Here is a 12790-nt window from a genome sequence, read left to right as displayed (position 1 = left end):
GAGATATGGAGGTAATAATATCAAAGTCATGCTAGTTGAGTAGTTGTGAAATTGAGAAATACTTGTGTTGAGGTTTGCAAGTCCCGTAGCATGCACGTATGGTAAACGTTATGCAACAAATTTGAAATATGAGGTGTTATTTGATTGTCTTCCTTATGAGTGGCGGTCGGGGACGAGCGATGGTCTTTTCCTACCAACCTATCCCCCTAGGAGCATGCGCGTAGTACCGAGGTTTTTGATGACTTGTAGATTTTTACAATAAGTATGTGAGTTCTTTATGGCTAATGTTGAATCCATGGATTATACGCACTCTCACCCTTCCATCCTTGCTAGCCTCTTCGGTACCGTGCATTGCCCTTTCTCACATTGAGAGTTGGCGCTAACTTCGCCGGTGCATCCAAACCCCGTGATATGATACGCTCTTTCACACATAAACCTCCTTATATCTTCCTCAAAACAGCCACCATACCTACCTATTATGGCATTTCCATAGCCATTCCGAGATATATTGCCATGCAACTTTCCATCATTCCGTTCATCATGACACATTCATTATTGTCATATTGCTTAGCATGATCATGTAGTTGACATAGTATTTGTGGCAAAGCCACCGTTCATAATTCTTTCATACATGTCACTCTTGGTCCATTGCATATCCTGGTACACCGCCGGAGGCATTCATATAGAGTCATCTTTTGTTCTAGTATCGAGTTGTAAATAAATAGAAGTGTGATGATCATCATTTTCTAGAGCATTGTCCCAAGTGAGGAATATATATAAAAAAGGAGAGAAAATGCCATAAAAAATAGAAGGCCCAAAAAAATGAGAGAAAAAGAGAGAAGGGACAATGTTACTATCCTTTGCCACACTTGTGCTTCAAAGTAGCACCTTAATCTTCATGTTAGAGAGTCTCTTGTTTTGTCACTTTCATATACTAGTGGGAATTTTTCATTATAGAACTTGGCTTGTATATTCCAATAATGGGCCTCCTCAAGTGCCCTAGGTCTTCGTGAGCAAGCAAGTTGGATGCACACCCACTAGTTTATTTTGTTGAGCTTTCATATATTTATATCTCTAGTGCATCTGTTGCATGGCAATCCCTACTCCTTGCATTAACATCAATCGGTGGGCATCTCCATAGCCGATTGACTAGCCTCGTTAATGTGAGACTTTCTCCTTTTTTGTCTTCTCCACCCATAGTGCTATGTCCATGGCTCGCGCTCATATATTGCGTGAAAGTTTATAGGTTTGAGATTACTAAAGTATGAAACAATTGCTTGGCTTGTCATCGGGGTTGTGCATGATGAGAGCATTCTTGTGTGACGAAAATGAAACATGACTAAGCCATATGATTTTGTAGGGATGAACTTTCTTTGGCCATGTTATTTTGAGAAGACATAATTGCTTAGTTAGTATGCTTGAAGTATTATTATTTTTATGTCAATATGAACTTTTGTCTTGAATCTTCGGATCTGAATATTCATACCACAATTAAGAAGAATTACATTAAAATTATGCCAAGTAGCACTCCGCATCAAAAATTCTGTTTTTATCATTTACCTACTCGAGGACGAGCGGGAATTAAGCTTGGGGATGCTTGATACGTCTCCAACGTATCTATAATTTTTGATTGCTCCATGCTATATTATCTACTCTTTTGGACATTATTGGGCTTTATTATCCACTTTTATATTATTTTTGGGACTAACCAATTAACCGGAGGCCTAGCCCAGAATTGCTGTTTTTTGCCTGTTTTAGGGTTTCGAAGAAAAGGAATATCAAACGGACTCCAAACGGAATGAAACCTTCGGGAACGTGATTTTCTCAACGAATAAGACCCGGGAGACTTGGACCCTACATCAAGGCACAAGAGAGGAGGCCACGAGGTAGGGGGGCGCGCCCACCACCACCAGGCGCGCCCTCCACCCTCGTGGGCCCCCTGTTGCTCCACCAACGTACTCCTTCCTCCTATATATATCCACGTACCCCCAAACAATCAAATACGGAGCCAAAACCCTAATTCCACCATCGTAACTTTCTGTATCCACGAGATCCCATCTTGGGGCCTGTTCCGAAGCTCCGCCGGAGGGGGCATCGATCTCGGAGGGCTTTTACATCAACACCATAGCCTCTCCGATGAAGTGTGAGTAGTTTACCTCAGACCTACGGGTCCATAGTTAGTAGCTAGATGGATTCTTCTCTCTTTTTGGATCTCAATACAATGTTCTCCCCCTCTCTTGTGGAGAACTATTCGATGTAATCTTCTTTTTGCGGTGTGTTTGTTGAGACGATGAATTATGGGTTTATGATCAAGTCTATCTATGAACAATATTTGAATCTTCTCTGAATTCTTTTATGTATGATTGGTTATCTTTGCAAGTCTCTTCGAATTATCAGTTTGGTTTGGCCTACTAGATTGATCTTTCTTGCAGTGGGAGAAGTGCTTAGCTTTGGGTTCAATCTTGCGGTGTCCTTTCCCAGTGACAGTAGGGGCAGCAAGGTACGTATTGTATTGTTGCCATCGAGGATAACAAGGTGGGGTTTACTTCATATTGCGTGAGTCTATCCCTCTACATCATGTCATCTTGCTTAAGGCATTACTCTGTTTTTAACTTAATACTCTAGATGCATGCTGGATAGCAGTCGATGAGTGGAGTAATAGTAGCAGATGCAGGCAGGAGTCGGTCTACTTGTCTCGGACGTGATGCCTATATACATGATCATGCCTAGATATTCTCATAACTATGCTCAATTCTGTCAATTGCTCAACAGTAATTTGTTCACCCACCGTAGAATACTTATGCTCTCGATAGAAGCCACTAGTGAAACCTATGGCCCCCAGGTCTATCTTTATCATATTGATCTCCTACTACTTAGTTATTTCCTTTTCTATTTAATTTGTCTTTATTTTACTTTGCATCTTTATCACAAAAATACCAAAAATATTATCTTTATCATATCTATCAGATCTCACTCTCGTAAGTGGCCTTATAGGGATTGACAACCCCTATTTGCGTTGGTTGCGAGGACTTATTTGTTTTGTGCAGGTATGAGGGACTCGCGCGTAGCCTCCTACTGGATTAATACCTTGGTCCTCAAAAACTGAGGGAAATACTTACGCTACTTTGTTGCATCATCCCTTCCTCTTCGGGGAAAACCAACGCAGTGCTCAAGAGGTAGCAGCAAGTCCTCATGGATGGTGGCAGCAACATGAACCCGCTCTATCAGGACACAGTGCGCAAAATGGGTATTAATCCCTCAAGGGTCAAGCCCACAAAGACTACCTTTAAAGGAGTCATACCAGGTGTAGAGGCCTGCTGTACAGGCTCAATCACACTAGAGGTTGTCTTCGGATCCCCAGACAACTTTCGAAGCGAAGAGTTGATCTTCGATATCGTCCCCTTCCGCAGTGGCTATCACGCACTGCTGGGATGAACCGCATTTGCTCGATTCAATGCAGTGCCACACTATGCTTATCTCAAGCTCAAGATGCTTGGACCACGCGGTGTCATAACAGTTAATGGAAACACGGAACTCTCCCTCCGAACCGAGGAGCACACCGCTGCTTTAGCAGCAGAAGTACAGAGCGGCCTCTTCAAGCAGAACCTCAATTCGGTGGCTGAGCTCCCGGGCACTGTCAAACGAGTCTGGACTACTCCGCAGCAGGACAGCCCAGCTCGTCAAGAGCTCGACTAGCAATCCGGCCTCCGTCCCAGTCCCCACCAAGTGGCGGCATTCGTACCGTGCGTACATAACTACGCACTCAAAGTACCATGGGCATGGACGGAGGCATAACTAGATTGTGAATCATAATACGGCTCAACCTCCCCTGGACACACGTACTTTTACTTCTTCCTTTTTGTTCTTTCTTACTTTTCAGGTTTCTTTTCCATATGCCTTCCCTGACGACCTGATCACAGGTCCTTTTGAAAGGATAGATACACCAAGACGGCAAAAAGCACTGACATATAAGGGAATTTTTAGGTGGTCTCTTTCAATGATCACTCTACCTGTTTTCAGGACCCGCATGCAGCTCTCCCTTGGTTGTGGCATATTAAATAGCCCTGTTGCTTATTGCACTACTTGTACAAATACGCTTTGACGTATAAATCAAACTATAATGGAAACAGTTTGCAGCCCAACTTCTGCGGCACTAGTTTGCTCTTTTGATAATCTTATCAAATCGTACCTGTACACTTTGGTACGCTTTAATCTGCCGGGGGCTTCATTGTGCCCCATAATACGCCAAACAAAGTCCGAACACTTCTTACAGTATAGTTCGGCACCCCAAATTTAGCATTATATGCATTGGCTCCGAATCATGTCTTTGGTCAATAGTTGGGTTGCCCGGCTCCTGTGCTTACCACCTTACGTTCCGCTATATCGGCTAGGGTAGTAAAGGGAGAACTACTGCGATTGTGTCCGGGTTTATCTGGATGAGCACCTCAGTAGAGAAAGACGAAAACTGACTGTCATGATGCGGCGTGAGCCAGTCAGCTCTTCGGAGGGTTCAAATCTTTAGCGATTTTTTCCGCATTATGCGCTGAAGCGGTTCTTATCCGATCAGGTGTTTACAGCACCCTAGTTCGGATACTAGGGGCTGTGCCTAAATTTTATTATCAAACTCCTATGGCTAAGTGAGGGTGATAAAGCCACATAGTCCGATTGCCTGGTTTGTTGCGCTAAACACCTCCTTCAAGGACCAAATTCTTGGATAAAGAGTGTTTAGATTCATCCCTAACACCCCCGTACTACCTACGTGGGTGCTGAAGCCGACGACTGGCCAACTCTCAGACTTGATAAAACAGCCGCACAAGAGGTAAAATTTTAAATAATAAATAGCAAAGCATTATATTACATATCAGCCTTGTTTTTTATCATACACGACAGGATAACATGAATGTATTCATTCGAAAATAATGTCCTTAGCACATTGCTCCGCCACAACGCGGGATCCCTTCAGAACATCTTCAAAATACCGCTCGGGCGTGCGGTGCTCCTTGCCCGCGGGGGGTCCTTCGGCCGCGAGCTTGACGATGTACATCTTCGCCCATTGTATCTTGACATGGGCGAAGGCCATCCGCGCACCTTCTATGCAGACCGACCGCCTGATGGCGTCAAGCCGAGGGCAGGCATTGACCAGCCGCTTCAAGAGTCCAACGTAGCTGCCAGGTATAGCTTCTGCAGGCCACAGACGGGTTATTAAATCCTTCATGGCTAGTTCGGCCACCCTATGCAGCTCGACCAGCTATTTTAGCTGGTCGCTAAAGGGCACTAGATGTTCTGGCGCAAGGTATTGCGACCAGAACAGCTTCTCTGTTGAGCTCCCCTCTTCGGCTCGGAAGAACTCCGTAGCGTCACAAACACTGCGTGGCAGATCCGCAAATGCCCCTGGAGAACTCCAAATCCGGGTTAGCAAGAGATATCTCTTCTTCACATACTTGCTCTGCGTCGGGGTCTTTTGAATACTCATGATTCGGCCAGGGGCTTATCTCGGGGGGCGCCGTTCTGGACTGCTATCGAGGTCCCACGCGGAGCCATCCGTGAGGGAGACCTTCCCCTTCTTGGACGCCTCCACCTCCAGATTTGGGGAGGCCGCCCTCTTCTTTCCCCCCTTGGGGAGGGAGCATTGCTTTCTTCTTCCTCTTCCTCCTCCTCATCATCTTCAGCAACGGAGTGAGTTTCGGCGTCTTTGGACGCCATGTATGAAGTACCCTTGGGACGGAGGCCACCTCTGGTCCCCTTGGCCTTCTTCTTGGCCTTCCTCTCTGGCGCCTTGTAGGGTGCCGGAACCAGCATCTTCGTCAGAAGCGGGATGGCTAGTTCCTCGGGCAGCGGAGTCGGACACTAAATCCGCTCTGCCTTCTTCGTCCACCCCTGAAAAAACAAATAGGGAAGTTCGGACATCCTCCTCGAGTAAGCAAGTAAGGGATACACCTTGAAGCACGGAAAACTTACCGAACTGGCAGGATGGGCCAGGTCATGCCCACGGTCCTCGGTCGTCTTCGGCCACGTCTCGTTGTCCTTGAAGAGAACCTTCCAGATATCTTCGTGCGTAGTTCCGAAGAACCGTTGCAAAGTCTTGTGCTCGGCTGGATCGAACTCCCATAGGTGGCAAGCCCGGTCCTGGCATGGAAGGATCCGTCGAACTAGCATCACCTAAATCACATCGACAAGCTTGACGTTCTTGTCCAGCATGCTCCTGATGCACGTCTAAAGCGTTGTCAGCTCATCCGACGAAGACCAATCCAGGCCCTTCTCTTGCCAGGAGGTAAGCCGCGTTGGGGCCCCAGATTTGAATTCGGGAGCCACGGCCCAGGTAGTGTCACGGTGCTCTGTTACGCAGAAGCACAACTTCTGACACCCCTTGATGGTCTCCAAGAAGGTGCCTTTGGGCCATGGGGCGTTGGACATTTTGCTCACCATGGCGCCTCCGCACTCTGCGTGTTGGCCACCCACCACCTTCGGTTTTACATTGAAGGTATTCAGCCACAATCCAAAGTGGGGTGGGATGTGGAGGAAATCCTCACACATGACGATGAATGCCGAGATAGTGAGGAAGGAATTTGGGGCCAGATCATGGAAATCCAGCCCATAGTAGAACATGAGCCCACGGGCGAAGGGGTGGAGTGGGAATCCCAGCCCGCAGACGAAGTGGGGGATGAAAACTACCCTCTCAAGGGGCTTCGGGGTAGGGACGATCTGTCCCTCGGTCGGAAGCCGATGGGCGACCTCCTTGGCCAAATATCGGGCCTCCCGGAGCTGGGTGATGTCCTTCTCCTTGACGGTGGAGGCCATCCACTTGCCCTGTGCTCCGGACATGGTCGGAGTGCTTTCTTGAGGTAGAAAAGATGACAACTTGGGCGCTACAGCTCGAGAGTGGGTAGGTGGAAAGAGAGAAGGCGTGGGTGAAAGATGTGAATCCCTATCTCCTTATAAAGGCAGTGAATATCAAGCGCCTCCCCACTCGCCTATTCCCCAGGGGCCGTGCTGATGGCACGGTTGGATTACCCATACCCGTATTGATGAGAATCCCGCAATAAGGGGACACGATCTCTTCTATGACAAGACGTGCCAATAAAACCGCATCTCGAAATATGGAGCGGCAGGCTGAAAAACGGTTCGAAACAATAACCGGGCAGGGACGTGATATCACGTTACCAAAAAGTTGTCAATAGATTGGACATGTGAAATGTTATACTCTCTGCGATGGTGTGTGGTACTTGCTTTCCAGATCCGGACATGTTCGTTGTGTTCGAAAACTATGTTGGAGTATTCGGAGGAGGAACCTGCCTTGCAATGTCGAAGACAATCTGTGCACCGGACACCTCATCATTGAAGCCTGGTTCAGGGGCTACTGAGGGAGTCCTGGACTAAGGGGTCCTTGGGCGTCCGGCCTGTTGGACATGGGCTGGACTGATGGGCTATGAAGATACAAGACCGAAGACTCTCACCCGTGTCCGGATGTGACTCTCCTTGGCGTGGATGGCAAGTTAGGCGTTCGTATATGAAGATTCCTTTCTCTGTAACCGACTTTGTATAACCCTAGTCCCCTCCGATGTCTATATAAACCGGAGGGTTTAGTCCATAGAGGCAGAGACAATCATAATCAGATAGGCTAGACTTCTTGGGTTTTAGCCATTGCGATCTCGTGGTAGATCAACTCTTGTAATACTCATATTCATCAAGATCAATCAAGCAGGAAGTAGGGTATTACCTCCATAGAGAGGGCCCGGACCTGGGTAAACATCGTGTCCCCTGTCTCCTGTTACCATCGACCTTAGACGCACAGTTCGGGACCCCCTACCCGAGATCCGCCGGTTTTGACACCGACAACGGCAAGCAATGTGTATATACCCACGCCCACAACTCATTTATGTTCTACTCATGCATCTAACATCTATGTATAGACCTGGCTCGGATGCCACTATTGGGGAATGCGGTAATTTCAAAAAAAAAATACGCACACGCAAGATCTATCATGGTGATGCATAGCGACGAGAGGGGAAGAGTGTCGTCCACATACTGTTGTAGACCGTAAGCGGAACGTTATGACAACGCGGTTGATGTAGTCATATGTCTTAACGATCCGACCGATCCTAGTACCGAAAGTATGGCACCTCCGCGATCTGCACACGTTCGGCTTGGTGACGTCCCACGAACTCACGATCTAGCAGAGTGTCGATGGAGAGCTTCATCAGCACGACGGCGTGATGATGGTGATGATGAAGCTACCGGTGCAGGTATTCGCCTAAGCACTGCAACGATATTGCTGAGGTGGATTATGGTGGATGGGGGCACCGCACACGGCTAAGAGATCAATGTCTGGTATGTGTTCTAGGGTGCCCCCCTGCCCCCATATATAAAGGAGCAAGGGGGAGGCCGGCCGGTCTTGGGGCGCGCCAAGGAGAGGGAGGAGTCCTCCTACTGGTAGGAGTAGGACTCCCCCTTTCCTGGTCCAACTAGGAGGAGGGAGGGGGAAGGAAGGAAGGAGAGGGAGAGAGGGAGGGAAAGAGGGAGCACTGCCCGCCTTCCTGTCCAATTCGGACTCCCAAGGGGGGCACGGCCAGCCCTATGGCCCCTCCTCTCCCTCACACAAGGCCCATGTTGGCCCATTAGTTCCCCCAGGGATTCAGATAACCCCCCGGCACTCCGATAATTATCCGGTGACCCCCGGAACTCATCCGGTGTCCGAATATAGTCATCCAATATATCAATCTTTATGTCTCGACCATTTTGAGACTCCTCGTCATGTCCGTGATCTCATTCAGGACTCTAAACTATCTTTGGTACATCAAAACACATAAACTCATAATACCGATCGTCACCGAACGTTAAGCGTGCGGACCCTACGGGTTCGAGAACTATGTATACATGACCGAGACACGTCTCCGGTCAATAACCAATAGCGGAACCTGGATGTTCATATTGGCTCCCACATATTGTACGAAGATCTTTGTCGGTCAAACCGCATAACGATATACGTCGCTCCCTTTGTCATCGGTATGTTACTTGCCTGAGATTCGATCGTCGGTATCTCAATACCTAGTTCAATCTCGTTATCGGCAAGTCCCTTTACTTGTTCCATAATGCATCATCCCGCAACTAACTCATTAGTCACATTGCTTGCAAGGCTTATATTGATGTGCATTACTAAGAGGGCCCAGAGATACCTCTCCGATAATCGGAGTGACAAATTCTAATCTCGATCCATGCCAACTCAACAAACACCATCGGAGACACCTGTAGAGCACCTTTATAATCACCCAGTTACATTGTGACATTTGGTATCACAAAAAGTGTTCCTCCAGTATTCGGGAGTTGCATGATCTCATAGTCATAGGAACATGTATAAGTTATGGAGAAAGCAATAGCAACAAACTAAATGATCATCGTGCTAAGCTAACGGATGGCTCAAGTCAATCACATCATTCTCTAATGATGTGATCCAATTAATCAAATGACAACTCATGTCTGTGGTTAGGAAACATAACCATCATTGATTCATCGAGCTAGTCAAGTAGAGGCATACTAGTGACATTCTATTTGTCTATGTATTCACACATGTACTAAGTTTCCGGTTAATACAATTCTAGCATGAATAATAAACATTTATCATGATATAAGGAAATATAAATAACATTTTTATTATTGCCTCTAGCGCATATTTCCTTCATTCTTTGGGGGTCGAGAGGAGAAGACCATGATGAAAACGTTGAGTGGCTCTCATATGCATTATTGCTGATCTAAAAGAGAGCCCATATTGCCTTGTCTTCTACTTTGTATTAAATGCTTGCAGATTCCAGCTTAGTCCAATGCATGCACACTATTATTATTATCCACACCGTTCGGTCATGCAAGTTAAAGGCAATAATGACGATATATGATGGACTGATTGAGATGAGAGAAGCTGGTATGAACTCGACCTATCTTGTTTTTGTAAATATGATTAGTTCATCATTCCTGATTTATCCTATTATGAATGAAACATGTTTGCAATGACAATTAGAGATTATAGTTGCTCATGCCATGCTTAATTAGCTAGGAGTTTATAATGGTTTACCTTGTGTGCCAACATGCTATTAAAATAGTTGTGATGTGGTATGATAGGGTGGTATCCTCCTTTGAACGATTCGAGTGGCTTGACTTGGAACATGTTCACGCATGTAGTTGAAACAAAATCAACATAGGCTCCACGATATTTATGTTCATGGTGAATTATATCCTACTCACGCTTGCACTCGGTGTTGATTAATTTTAATGCATGTTCATGACTGTTGTCGCTCTCTAGCTGGTCGCATCAACATAGCCTCCACAATATTTATGTTCATGGTGAATTATATCCTACTCATGCTTGCATTCAATGTTGATTAATTTTTATGCATGTTCATGACTGTTGTCGCTCTCTAGCTGGTCGCTTCCCAGTCTCTTTCTAGCTTTCACTTGTACCAAGCGGGAATACTGCTTGTGCATCCACTTCCATAAACCCAAAAGTTATTCCATATGAGTCCACCATACCTTCCTATATGCGGTATCTACCTGCCATTCCAAGTAAATTTTTATGTGCCAAACTCTAAACATTCAAATGAAATTCTGTTTTGTATGCTCGAATATCTCATGTATCAACTAGGGTTGTCTATATCTTCCATGCTAGGCGGGTTATTCTCAAGAGGGGTGGACTCCGCTCCTCACTCATGAGAAAATGGTTGGTAACCGGGATGCCCAGTCCCATGCTTAAATTAAAATAATTGCAAGCAAAACTCCCCCGGGATTGTTGTTAGTTGGAGGCACCCGTTGTTTCGGACAAGCCATGGATTGATGTTTGTTGGTGGTAGAGGGGTATAAACTTTACCATTCTGTTTGGGAACCACCTATAATGTGTGTAGCATGGAAGATATCGAGATCTCTCGGTTGTTATGTTGACAATGAAAGTATACCACTCAAAATATTATTTATCTCTATTTCAAAAATCGAGCTCTGGCACCTCTACAAATCCCTGCTTCCCTCTGCGAAGGGCCTATCTATTTACTTTTATGTTGAGTCATCACCCTCTTATTAAAAAGCACCAGCTGGAGAGCACCGTTGTCATTTGCATGCAGTACTATTAGTTTACATTGAGTATGACTGTGACTGGATCTCTTTTACCATGAATTACAATGTTTAGTCAGTCCTTGAACTTCAAAGGTGCTCTCCATTTATGTTTTGCGGTCTCAGAAAGGGCTAGCAAGATACCATCTTGTTATATCATATTATGATTGTTTTGAGAAAGTGTTGTCATCCAAGATTTATTATTATTGCTCGCTAGTAGATTATGCCATTGATATGAGTAAACATGAGACCTAAATGTTATTGTGAATATGTTTAGTTCATAATGTTTGCTGGAAACTTGAATGCTGACTTTACATATTTACAACAACAAGATCAAACAGAGTTTGTAAAAGTTTTTCTTTATCACTTTCAGTTTGTTAACTGAATTGCTTGAGGACAAGCAAAGGTTTGAGCTTGGGGGAGTTGATACGTCTCCATCGTATCTACTTTTCCAAACACTTTTGACCTTGTTTTGGACTCTAACTTGCATGATTTGAATGGAACTAACCCGGACTGACGCTGTTTTTAGCAGAATTGCCATGGTGTTATTTTTTGTGCAGAAATAAAAGTTTTCAGAATGACCTGAAACTTCACGGAGAATATTATTGGAATATATAAAAAATACTGGCAAAAGAATCAACATCAAGGGCCCGCACCATGTCCATGAGGGTGGGGGGCACACCCACCCCCTTGGGGGGGCGCCCCTTGTCTCGTGGGCCCCCTGATGCTCCACCGACCTCAACTCCAACTCTATATATTCATGTTCGGGGAGAAAAAATCAAGGAGAAGGATTCATCGCATTTTACGATACAGAGTCGCCGCCAATCCCTAGTCTCTCTCGGGAGGGCTGATCTGGAGTCCGTTCGGGGCTCCGGAGAGGGGAATCCGTCGCCATCATCACCATCAACCCTCCTCCATCACCAATTTCATGACTCACCGCTGTGCGTGAGTAATTCCATCGTAGGCTTGCTGGACGGTGATGAGTTGGATGAGATTTATCATGTAATCGAGTTAGTTTTGTTAGGGCTTGATCCCTAGTATCCATTATGTTCTAAGATTGATGTTGCTATGACTTTGCTATGCTTAATGCTTGTCACTAGGGCCCGAGTGCCATGATTTCAGATCTGAACCTATTATGTTTTCATGAATATATATGAGTTCTTGATCCTATCTTGCAAGTCAACAGTCACCTACTATGTGTAATGATCTGGTAACCTTGAAGTGACAATAATCAGGACCACTCCCAGTGATGACTATAGTTTGAGTAGTTCACGTATTCACTAAGTGTTAATGATTTGTTCCGGTACTCTATTAAAAGGAGGCCTTAATATCCCTTAGTTTCCAATAGGACCCCGCTACCATGGGAGGGTAGGACAAAAGATGTCATGCAAGTTCTTTTCCATAAGCATGTATGACTATATTCGGAATACATGCCTACATTACATTGATGAACTGGAGCTAGTTCTGTGTCACCCTATGTTATAACTGTTACATGAGGAATCGCATCCGACATAAATATCCATCACTGATCCATTGCCTACGAGCTTTTCACATATTGATCTTTGCTTAGTTATTTTACGTTGCCACTGTTACAATTACTACAAAAACCAATACTGTTACTTCTTCCACTGAGGGAGTCTTGGACTAAGGGGTCATCGGGCGTCCGGCCTGTTGGACATGGGTCGGACTGATGGGGTATGAA

Source organism: Triticum urartu, chromosome 3 (assembly GCF_003073215.2).
Source record: "Triticum urartu cultivar G1812 chromosome 3, Tu2.1, whole genome shotgun sequence".
Taxonomy (NCBI): Eukaryota; Viridiplantae; Streptophyta; class Magnoliopsida; order Poales; family Poaceae; genus Triticum; species Triticum urartu.
Note: the sequence above shows the minus strand (reverse complement) of the source record.